Here is a 12,440-nt window from a genome sequence, read left to right on the forward strand (position 1 = left end):
ATAATCTCTCTCTCTCTCTCTCTCTCTCTCTCTCTCTCTCTCTCTCTCTCGCCCCCCCTCCTCCAAAACTACTAGACCGCTTTTCTCACATATTAGTTATCATCGGGAAAGGAATACTGTGGGGATAAGTTTCCCAAGCGTCCTACTGGTGTGAAAGTGATAATGTCGAGAGAGAAGGAAGGAGGAGGAGATTCTCCTGATATGCTGGTACATACAGATGGCGAGGGAGAATGTGGATATAGACACAGGCAAGAGGAGGAGAAGATGATGGGGGAGGAGGGGCAAATGAACAGAAAGAGGAGATAGCAGAGAGGGCATCGAGAAAGAGGTGGTCGGGGGGAGGACGACGTAGACAGAGGAGAGGGAAAGAGGAAATAAACGTAGAGGGGGGAGTAGGAAATGCACAGAGAAATGTAAGAGGAGGAGATTGGAGTAGAAAGGGAAAATAAGAGATGAACAGAGAAAGAGAAGATGAGGAGATGAACTGGGGTGGGGGAAGAAGGTGGAGCCGGGAGGACGAGACGGAAAGAGAGGGTTGAAGGATACATGAACTGAGAGAATGGAAATGAGAGACGGAGTGATAGATGATAGGAATAAATACATACATACCAAGGCAACAAAGTGTGCACAACTAGTAATGGGATATATTAAGAACTCTGGGAGCGAAAATGTTCGGGAAGCACTGTGATACATAATGCAGTCTCGACCTCTGCAATGTGTTGTCATTGTGAAAGACAAACTTTACAATGAGTAGGTTGGAGAAACAAAGGTTTAACGAGTCGCCAAAGAGGTCATCGTAGACAAGCTCGTGTTAGGAAGGAAGTCGACCCCATGTGTGATTCAAAAGTTTTATAATGACATTGAAAAAATAATTAGAAAAACAATCACAAAACGTAATTTCGGACGGTCTATCAGAAAACTGAAGCACCAGCCTCCAGAACGCGAGCGTAGTGTCTTACTCAGTTCTCCACCTCTCGGTATAGGTACCGTCCATCGTCCACGACAAACCGTACAGCGTATTTCAGCAGAATGATGCAAGAGCTGTGTGAAAGTCTTCATTGAATAACGTCAGTTAACGCTACTTGACCGGTCTTCATTCACCAGATTTGCCACTTGTCGAATATATCTGCTCTGGAAAATGATTGGTTTGGGAAGTTGTTTGTTTCCGGCATTGACGAACCAATCTTGAAGCTTTGTGTATAGAACTCACATTGAGAGAGATTCTCCTGGTACGCTGGTGCCTCAAATCATCTTTGGTTCCATACCATGACGCCTTATTGAGTCTACTTTCATCGAGTGGGGCTTTCTGTTAAACTGAATTTTCGGAGTCAGAGATTTTATATCGTTCTGTAACCCTACAATTTCTATATAGTCATGTATCTACTTCTTAGGGATAAGTAGTAAGTTCATTTAATGTACATGTAAGGAACGGTAGTCGAATTTAGCACACCTCTTTATTACAAAGCTGTATTCTGAAACTAACGGAAATTTTACTTACATTTTCACCCATATGTCCAAAACTCAGTGTTAAGGTGCGTTTCGGATGACTAACTTTCATATTGCACCATACCTACGAAAGTATTTCCACTACACCATAATACTCGTATATGGCGTCAAAATGACACATCAAGTGAGGCTAATTATCACACTGCAACATGTTTAATTTCGTAATTTATGAAGGCCCTTTCACAATTTAATTTGGTTGTAGCATGTTGAAAGTTTGAAATTAGGCTTAAATTAAACATACAGCTACACACAGAAGCCTTAAGTCAGGTGTTGAACAAGTCCATTCAAAACCTGAGAAATTCGCTGCTTGCGTAAACGAATATCACGTAAGCAGTTACGTGAGCTGTGTTATCTACTACATTCAGAATGCCACTTAAACGAGCAAACTACGCTTTGGGATGTCTTCTCCGCCTTTTACAGATCTACACATGTCTGCGTGTTTCAAATCCATCACACGCTGAAACCACTTTCTTTTTAATTCTGTTGCTTGTCATGTAATTCAATCTCGTCATGCATTTAGGTGAAGTACACCTGGACTTCTGATTCATGTCATGATACTCCTAGCGTTCCTTTATGTGTGTACGTTTTGTCCCAAGTGGGTTTGCTTTCTTCTTCGTAATTTTTTATTAGATCGGTTAGATCGGTTACTGCTGCCACAGTGGCAGGTTATCAAGATTTAAGTGAGTTTGGACGTGGTGTTACAGTCGGCGCACGAGCGATGGGACACAGCATCTCCGAGGTAGCGATCAAGTGAGGATTTTACCGTACGACCGTTTCACGAATGTACCATGAATGTCAGGAATCAGGTAAAACGTCAACTCTCCGACATCGCTGCGGCCGGAATAGATCTTGCAAGAACCTGACCCACGATGACTGAAGAGAATCGTTCAACTTGACAGAAGTGCAACCCTTCCGCAAGTTGCTGCTGATTTCAATGCTGGGTCAGCAACAAGTGTCAGCGTGCGATCCATTCCACGTAACATCATCGATATGGGCTTTCGGAGCCAAAGGCCTACTCCTGTACCCTTGATGACTGCACCACACAAACCTGCATGCCTCGTCTGGACTCGTCAACACCAACATTGGTCTGTTGATGACTGGAAACATGTTGCCTCGTCGTACGAGTACCGTTTCAAATTGTATCGTAGGGATGGACATGTACGGGTATGGAGACAAGGTAATGAATCCATAGACCCTGCATGTCAAAAGGAGACTGTTCAAGCTGGAGAAGGCTCTGTAAATGTGTGGGGAATGTGTAGTTGGTGTGATATGAGACCCCTGATACGTCTAGATACGACTCTGAGAGGTGATACGCACGTAAGCATCCTTTCTGATCATGTCTATCGTGCATTCCGACGGACTTGAGCAGTTTAAACACTTCCTCTGACCACTAAATTCCGCAGGCATGAACATTATTCAGCATATCTGGGATGCCTTGCAACGTGTTGTTCAGAAGAAATCTCTACCTCCTCGTTCTTTTACGGATTTAAGGACAGCCGTGCAGGATTGATGGTTTCAATTGCCTCCAGAACTACTCCATACAGTAGTTGAATCAAGTCGTGTTGCGGCACTTCTGCGTGCCCGCGAGGGCCCCTCACAATAGTGGGCAGGTGTAACAATTTATTTGGTTCTTCAGTGTCTTAAAAACATGCAATACTATAGGGTTACCTGACATACCTATCCATTGTGCGCAATAAAGCCAAAGCGTAAAATGCTACACTAAATGCCAGAAGTAGTAAAAAATACTATCGATTATATGGTCTACCTTTGGACGTAGACGCACAAGCAGATTTGTACTACTATACATGCATTTTATAATACGTATGTATGTATTGAACCGGGGACCTAGAAACGATGGACAGGCTTCGACCCGCCGGAGCCCTCAATGATTCACAACCCCACAACAGGCCACAGCACTTCACCCACCCCACCGGCGCTCCACACACCGAACCCAGAGTTATTGCGAAGTTCAGCCCCAGTGCCCCCCTCCCCACCCCCTCCATCACGGGGACGTCTCGTTGCAGACGAGTGTAACCGCAGACGTTTACATGGTAGAGTAATGATGGTGTACGCTACATGGAAACTGTGTTTGCTTAGCACTCGCCGACACAATGTAACTGAGGAGGAATAACCAGCCCACATTCGCCGAGTAAAACTGTGAGGGACGGGAAAAAGCCACCGTGGTTCAACAACAAAGTTAGGAAACTACTGCGAAAGCAAAGAGAGCTTCACTGCAAGTTTAAACGCAGCCAAAACGTCTCAGACAAACAGAAGCTAAACGATGTCAAAGTTAGCGTAAGGAGGGCTATGCGTGAAGCGTTCAGTGAATTCGAAAGTAAAATTCTATGTACCGACTTGACAGAAAACCCTAGGAAGTTCTGGTCTTACGTTAATCAGTAAGTGGCTCGAAACAGCACATCCAGACACTCCGGGATGATGATGGCATTGAAACAGAGGATGACACGCGTAAAGCTGAAATACTAAACACCTTCTTCCAAAGCTGTTTCACAGAGGAAGACCGCACAGCAGTTCCTTCTCTAAATCCCCGCACAAACGAAAAAATGGCTGACATCGAAGTAAGTGTCCAAGGAATAGAAAAGTAACTGAAATAACTCAACAGACGAATGTCCACTGGACCTGACGGGATACCAATTCGATTCTACACAGAGTATGCGAAAGAACTTGCCCCCCTTCTAACAGCCGTGTACCGCAAGTCTCTAGAGGAACGGATGGTTCCAAATGATAGGAAAAGAGCATAGGTAGTCCCAGTCTTCAAGAAGGGTCGTCGAGCAGATGCGCAAAACTATAGACCTATATCTCTGACGTCGATTTGTTGTAGCATATTAGAACATGTTTTTTAATCGCGTACCATACCGTTTGTGGAAACCCAGGATCTACTCTGTAGGAATCAAAATGGTTTCCGGGAACAGCGATCGTGTGAGACCCAACTCGCTTTATTTGTTCATGAGACCCAGAAAATATTAGATACAGGTTCCCAGGTAGATGGCATTTTCCTTGACTTTCGATACAGTTCCGCACTGTCGCCTGATAAACAAAGCAAGAGCCTACGGAATATCAGACCAACTGTGTAGCTGGATTGAAGAGTTTTTAGCAAACAGAACGCAGCATGTTGTTTTCAATGGAGAGACGTCTACAGACGTTATAGTAACCTCTGGCGTGCCACAGGGGAGTGTTATGGGACCATTGCTTTTCACAATATATGTAAATGACCTAGTAGATAGTGTCAGAAGTTCCACACGGCTTTTCGCGGATGATGCTGTAGCATACAGAGAGGTTGCAGCATTGGAAAATTGCAGCGAAAGGCAGGAAGATCTGCAGCGGATAGGCACTTGGTGCAGGGAGTGGCAACTGACCCTTAACATAGACAAATGTAATGTATTGCGAATAAATAGAAAGAAGGATCCTTTATTGTACGATTATATTATAGCGGATCAAATACTGGCAGCAGTTACTTCTGTAAAATATCTGGGAGTATGCGTGCGGAACGATTTGAAGTGGAATGATCATATAAAATTAATTGATTGTAAGGCGGGTGCCAGGTTGAAATTAATTGGGAGAGTCCTTAGAAAATGTAGTCCATCAACAAAGGAGGGTGCTTACAAAACACTCGTTCGACCTATACTTGAGTATTGCTCATCAGTGTGGGATCCGTACCAGGTCGGGTTGACGGAGTAGATAGAGAAGATCCAAAGAATAGCGGCGCATTTCGTCACAGGGTTATTTGGTAAGCGTGATAGCGTTACGGAGATGTTTCGCAAACTCAAGTGGCAGATTCTGCAAGAGAGGCGCTCTGCATCGCGGTGTAGCTTGCTGTCCAGGTATCGAGAGGGTGCGTTTCTGGATGAGGTATCGAATATATTGCTTCCCCATACTTATACCTTCCGAGGAGATCACGAATGTAAAATCAGAGAGATTAGAACGGGCAGTCGTTCTTCCCGCGAACCATACGTGACTGGAACAGTTGGGTGGCTTGCGGAGTATAAATGTAGATGTAGATGTAGATGTTGGTATATGAAAAACCGCCTTAAAAACCACTCACAGGCTATCGACACACCAGACTTCGACACTAATCCGCCGGGCGGATCCGTGCCGGAGAGTCGTGTGAAGTTAGCACCCCTTTCTCAAGAACTATAAAGTTTTTTCACAGTTCTTGATAGATGTAGCATAGTTCTAGAGTTCTTTGTACAAAATTTCAATAGTCCTGCAGAATTTAGCGACGAAAACGACAATACTCGGAAACATTTTCGTATCGAAAACATTCTTTGGCAATTTCCGCAAAATGTAAATAAGTACAAGAGTTCTGAGCACAGTTCTGAATAGAGCTCCAAGAGTTCTTTCGAAAATCCACGTAACATTTTTTTGTGCAGCTAATAGTTTACGAGATAACTGCATTTTAATGAGAAAAACTTTTCACTTACTGTGAAGTTGGCACCCTTTTTTTCAGAAATATATATTTTCTTCAGAGTTCTTGATAGATATGGCATAGTTCAAGAGCTCTTTGTACAAAATTTCAATAGTTCTGCAGAATTTAGCGAAGAAAACAACAATATTCGAAAAAATTTTCGTTTCGAAAACATTTTTTGTAAATTTTCGCAAAAATTAAACTTTTACAATGTATAGTACTGAAGAACTATACATTTTTTTCACAGTTCTTGATAGATGTAGCATAGTTCTAGAGTTCTTTGTACAAAATTTCAATAGTCCTGCAGAATTTAGCGACGAAAACGACAATACTCGGAAACATTTTCGTATCGAAAACATTCTTTGGCAATTTCCGCAAAATGTAAATAAGTACAAGAGTTCTGAGGACAGTTCTGATCAGAACCCAAAGAGCTCTATCGAAAATCCCAACAACATTTTTCTATGGCGATAATGGTTTGAGATAAATTGATTTAATATGGGACACACTTTCTCTACGGAAAATATAAATATATTCGTACAACAGTTCTGATGACATTTCTGGACACCACGTGAAGAGTTCTATCGAAAATTCTAGTGGAATTTTTTTTTTGCAGGTAATAGTTTAAGAGGTAATTGCAACTTAATTAAGAATTCCATAAGAGCTCCTACTGTAAAGCTGGCAACCTTTTCTTCAGAAATACACTCCTGGAAATGGAAAAAAGAACACATTGACATCGGCGTGCCAGACCCACCATACTTGCTCCGGACACTGCGAGAGGGCTGTACAAGCAATGATCACACGCACGGCACAGCGGACACACCAGGAACCGCGGTGTTGGCCGTCGAATGGCGCTAGCTGCGCAGCATTTGTGCACCGCCGCCGTCAGTGTCAGCCAGTTTGACGTGGCAAACAGAGCTCCATCGCAGTCTTTAACACTGGTAGCATGCCGCGACAGCGTGGACGTGAACCGTATGTGCAGTTGACGGACTTTGAGCGAGGGCGTATAGTGGGCATGCGGGAGGCCGGGTGGACGTACCGCCGAATTGCTCAACACGTGGGGCGTGAGGTCTCCACAGTACATCGATGTTGTCGCCAGTGGTCGGCGGAAGGTGCACGTGCCCGTCGACCTGGGACCGGACCGCAGCGACGCACGGATGCACGCCAAGACCGTAGGATCCTACGCAGTGCCGTAGGGGACCGCACCGCCACTTCCCAGCAAATTAGGGACACTGTTGCTCCTGGGGTATCGGCGAGGACCATTCGCAACCGTCTCCATGAAGCTGGGCTACGGTCCCGCACACCGTTAGGCCGTCTTCCGCTCCGCCCCAACATCGTGCAGCCCGCCTCCAGTGGTGTCGCGACAGGCGTGAATGGAGGGACGAATGGAGACGTGTCGTCTTCAGCGATGAGAGTCGCTTCTGCCTTGGTGCCAATGATGGTCGTATGCGTGTTTGGCGCCGTGCAGGTGAGCGCCACAATCAGGACTGCATACGACCGAGGCACACAGGGCCAACACCCGGCATCATGGTGTGAGGAGCGATCTCCTACACTGGCCGTACACCACTGGTGATCGTCGAGGGGACACTGAATAGTGCACGGTACATCCAAACCGTCATCGAACCCATCACTCTACCATTCCTAGACCGGCAAGGGAACTTGCTGTTCCAACAGGACAATGCACGTCCGCATGTATCCCGTGCCACCCAACGTGCTCTAGAAGGTGTAAGTCAACTACCCTGGCCAGCAAGATCTCCGGATCTGTCCCCCATTGAGCATGTTTGGGACTGGATGAAGCGTCGTCTCACGCAGTCTGCACGTCCAGCACGAACGCTGGTCCAACTGAGGCGCCAGGTGGAAATGGCATGGCAAGCCGTTCCACAGGACTATATCCAGCATCTCTACGATCGTCTCCATGGGAGAATAGCAGCCGGCATTGATGCGAAAGGTGGATATACACTGTACTAGTGCCGACATTGTACATGCTCTGTTGCCTGTGTCTATGTGCCTGTGGTTCTGTCAGTGTGATCATGTGATGTATCTGACCCCAGGAATGTGTCAATAAAGTTTCCCCTTCCTGGGACAATGAATTCACGGTGTTCTTATTTCAATTTCCAGGAGTGTATATATGTTTTTCAGAGTTCTTGATAGATAAGTCATAGTTATAGAGTTCACTGTACAAAATTTCAATAGTTCTGCAGAATTTAGCGAATAAAACAACAACACTCGAAAAATTTAGTATCGAAAACATTGTTTGGCAATTTGCGCATAATGTAAGTAATTACAAGAGTTCTGAGCACAGTTCTGAACAGAGCTCCAAGAGTTCTTTCAAGAATCCAAGTAACATTTTTTACTGCTGCTAATATTTTACGAGATAATTGCATTTTAATGAGAAAATCTTTTCACTTACTGTGAAGTTGGCACCCTTTTTTCTGAAATATATATTTTTTTCAGAGTTCTTGATAGAAATCTCATAGTTCTAGAGTTATTTGTACAAAATTTGAATAGTCCTGCAGAATTTAGCGAAATAAACAACAATACTCGAAAAAAATTTCGTATCGAATACATTCTTTGTCAATTTTCGCAAAAAGTAAATTCGTACAACAGTTCTGAACAGAACACCAAGAGCTCTATCGAAAATCCTAATAATATCTTTTTGTGGCGATGATAGTTTATACGGTAACTGCTTTCATGTTAGACCCACTTTCTCCACATAAAAAGTAAATTCGTTCAACTGTTTTGATGAACAGTTCTGGTTAACACCTCAAGACTTCTATCGATAATCATAATAACATTTTTTGTGGTTATAATAGTTTGTATGGAAATTTATTGTGGGGCACACTTACTCAAACAAAAAAAAAATTATGTCTCTTCGTATGTTCTGATGCCAGCTCTGGATAGCATTGTAAGAATTCTATCGAAAATACTAGTAACATATTCTGTGCAGGTAATTGTTTACGTAGTAACTGCCTTTATTATGAGCATTACCCGTGAAGTTGGAACCGCTTTTACGATAAATATACATTTTTTTCATAGTTCTTGATATATATGCAGTAGTTCTGGATTTCCCTGCTGAAAACACGAATAGTTCTGCAGAATTTCGGGAAGAAAACAATAACTCGGCAAAATTTTGGTATGGTAAAAAATTATTTGACAGTTTGGAAAAAATAAATTTGTATAACAGTTCTGTTGGCAGTTCTGGATAGCACCGGAAGAGTTGCATTGAAAATGATAAGAACATTTTTGTGGCGATAATAGTTTATACAATAATTGTTTTAATCTGACACTCACTTTATCTAATATAGCAAAATTCGTAGAATAGTTCTGTTGACAGTTCTGAATATCACCCATAGAGTTCTACCAAAAACTATAATAACATTATTTATGACGATGACATTATATGAGATAATTAATGTGGGACTCACTTTTGTCATGTAAAAGTAATAAACTCGTACAAAAGGTCTGATGGCATTTCTTAATACGACCCTAAGAGTTCTACCGACAACTGTAATAACATTTTTTGTGGGGATAACAGTTAATGAGATAATAGCATTTTTCGAGAGACCCACTTGGTCTACATTATAATAAATTGGCACAACCCTTTTGCTGACAGTTCTGGATAGCACCGAAAGAGTTCTTTTAAAAACCCTAATAAAATTTTTATGGTGCCAATAGATTATGAAATAGATTGTGTGTTCTCTCTGCAGTGGGTGTGCGCCGATGTGAAACTTACTGGCAGATAAAAACTGTCTGCCGTACCGGGTCTCTAACGCCAGGCTATGACGAAGGAATATCGTCACAATATCCTTTCGTCCAGGAGTGCTTCTTCTGCAATTTTCGTAGGACAACTTCTACGAAATTGGGAACGCAGGAGATGAAGTACTGCTGGAAGTACAGCTATGAGGACGATCGTAAATTCTCACTTTTATTTTGGAAAACCGAAAATCAAAAACCCGGATGTATATTCTACTAAATACAAAAAGTCTAAATGTTCAGCACTATACTAATGCCAGTACACCTTCTTAAGACTGACTGTAGTAACTGTAGGTGGAAGCGTGGGATTTGCACGCTTAGATGATTCAAGGAGAGAAGGCTCGTCAGTGCAAAACAAACAGATGGCTGAGAGAGCAGATACATTCACACGCGCCACTAACCAGATGGTGTCACACCTGTCGAGAAGCGCACCAGAGGTACAATGAGCTGTGGTGGAGTGCTGTTGGCGTGGTTACTATGCAACTTACTTGATGGGTATCAATACACCGTTATATTAATGTACAATACTTGAGAAGCAATGTCATTCACACACTCCGAGTTCCTTATCACTCAGTACTAGACTAAATTACCGGCCTAGTGATAAGCAGCCTATGTACCTCACCGACTACACATCTTCGTGTTACAAGAAAAAAAGAGAAAAATACCAAAGGACACAAAATATGAATCCGGATAAACCGGAAATCCGGATTACTGAGGACCAAATAAACGAGGTTCTTATTTACAAATTTCGAACTTCTTACTAACTTTAATACTGTATCCCCTCAACATAATAACACCTCTATCAGTAACGTATTGAATTACGATTTAAACATACTACTTACTTCGTTTGTACTATATATTCAGTAAATATACTTACATATCTATACATTGTAAGGACTTTTAACTCTCGCTGTAGTGTAACTCATCAAACTTCCACACTTCCTTTCTAACTAGAACAAATGTTTGCATCAATATTAACGACAGTAATTTCAAATTTATTCGTTACACACATGTTTTTGTGTATCCTAGCGTCTGGTGATGTTGCCACATAACTTTCATCCATGAGGGTCCTGGGCATATTTTTAGCTGTTAGTGGGTCCTGGATGTCATGAGAGCTCAAAACAATTACTGTTTTACGTAATAAAATTCATCTGGTTCTTCCTGATTCTAAAAATATACACTTCATGTATGCCTTTCATTGTTGTATGATTCAGTGTCGACGCTAATGCTCTCTTGATGAGATATGAGCCGATTGCTCGTTTTTATCCATTGTGCCCATTCGTATTTCATTTCAGCGATTAATTTATTTGTTTATCAACGTAGTAAGTAGTACAAAGCTAATCCAGAATGTAAACTGCACTTAAATTCTGTTTGAACTATTTAATCGTCAGTGTCCGCTGTCTGAACGTCAAATATCAGATTAATACACTGCACCTGGTTGCGTTATTTTATAGGAATTTTATTATTTTAAGTGTGAAGTACTAGATATTGTTGAAGAAATCCAAAGCATATTGTTCGAAGAGCGTAATATTATTCGAAATTTACTTGTACCAATAGGTGCAGCCACAGCAGCATTTGTGATGCTGTAATTACCTCATAGATAACGATATTTGTCTATTGTAGTTTTGTATTCCAATCAGAATTTTCAGAGCATCAAAGCCTCATTTCAGCGTGAGAGAGGGGTAAAATCAATAGATGATATTGAATTGAAAGCCTTCATCAGTCTCTTGTTTTTAATTGTTGTTAACAAAAGTAACAGATAAAGCCTGGAAGATCTGTGTGGAACTGATGGTGATGGCATTGAAAAATTTCACCTTGCAAATGAACATAAAACGTTTCAAATTTATTCTGGAGAGCCTTAGATTTTACAATGGCGCTATTCGTGATGAAAGGAGCCAATTAAACAAGCTAACAGCTATTCGGGAAATATTTACTGTGTTTGTACGCAACTACCACAAATCTTACACCCTTGGAGAAAATGTTATAGTAGACAAGAAGGTGGAAGGATTCTGTGGAAGGTACAGTTTTCGCCAATATGTATCAATCAAAACAAACGAGTATGGATTCCTAAGTGTGGATTCTTAAGTATTTTACCTGTACAATTTGGAGATATACGCTGAGTTGCAACCAGAAGGATTTACCAACTGAGCAATAAACATTTTGATGTTGTTCTGTGACTGTGTAAACCTATATATCATTCAGGTCGAAATGTGAAAGCGGACAACTGGTTTACTAGTACTGGAATGATAATAGAGCTATGAAGGGAGAATTTTTCTTTTGTTGGCATGATGAAGAAAAACAAGTTTGGAGATTTCTCTAGAGTTTCCTATCAGTAAAAGAAGGGCTGCCCACATTTCCTCTTTTGGCTTCCACAAGACTGAACTCTAGTTTCCTCCGTACCCAAAAAGGGGAAGTGAGTGATCCAGGCGTCACGTTTGCATGAAGATAATTCGATAGATGCTGACATTGTAGATAAACGGAAGCCATCCACCGTAAATTTTACAATAGCGTTAAGTGTGGTACGTTCACAGCGGATAAGCCGAATGCTTTGTACAACGCTGCAAGAAATGTGCGCCGCTGGTCAATGGTTATATTTTTGTAATGATCAGTACAGTTGGAATCTATGCACAAGTGATTTATTGTGGCAATAGTAAGAATTGTATCAGAAGGAAAGGGTTCCTGAATCAGCTATGTTATACGATGTTGTTTTCTTCGCTAAATTCTGCAGAACTATTGAAATTTGGTACAGAGAACTCTAGAA

The sequence above is a fragment of the Schistocerca piceifrons genome, chromosome 8 (genome assembly GCF_021461385.2).
Source record: "Schistocerca piceifrons isolate TAMUIC-IGC-003096 chromosome 8, iqSchPice1.1, whole genome shotgun sequence".
Classification (NCBI taxonomy): Eukaryota; Metazoa; Arthropoda; class Insecta; order Orthoptera; family Acrididae; genus Schistocerca; species Schistocerca piceifrons.